The sequence below is a fragment of the Camelina sativa genome, unplaced genomic scaffold, assembly GCF_000633955.1.
Source record: "Camelina sativa cultivar DH55 unplaced genomic scaffold, Cs unpScaffold13256, whole genome shotgun sequence".
Lineage (NCBI taxonomy): Eukaryota > Viridiplantae > Streptophyta > Magnoliopsida > Brassicales > Brassicaceae > Camelina > Camelina sativa.
Genome location: NW_010934292.1, coordinates 1 through 344, shown reverse-complemented (window position 1 = coordinate 344; position 344 = coordinate 1). Strand labels below are relative to the sequence as shown.

The 344-nt window shown below is 38.4% G+C and overlaps 1 long non-coding RNA gene across 1 annotated transcript; it reads right to left on the bottom strand.

Annotated features, from left to right (window-relative positions):
• Window positions 1-155: 155 nt before the first annotated feature.
• Window positions 156-344, bottom strand: LOC109132026. Its single transcript, XR_002037322.1, has 2 exons — window positions 311-344; window positions 156-190 (listed from the first exon to the last, which is right to left on the bottom strand). It is a non-coding gene; the product is annotated as an uncharacterized LOC109132026 (long non-coding RNA).

Here is a 344-nt window from a genome sequence, read left to right as displayed (position 1 = left end):
CATATGGACTGAAAGGAATGAAGATGCAAAAAGAATCATTCAATGTCATTCATCTACCAAATATGTAGAGATAATTCTTCCAAGCAACTGCCTGATGAGAGCTACGAGGAGGTGGACTATTGGGGCTAGAAACTAACTTCCACTCCTGCTTATCGACATCATATCGGTAGAGATCACCATACACATACGTCTGCAATCACATGAAAACCAGTTTGTATCATATGGTGGTTACATAACAAAACGCTCTCTTTACAAGGGGAACGAAAACTTGAAAGAAAAAAGATTGTGCAACCAAATTTTGAAAGCTAACCTTCTGGCCATTATAAAATTCACCACCATAGAGT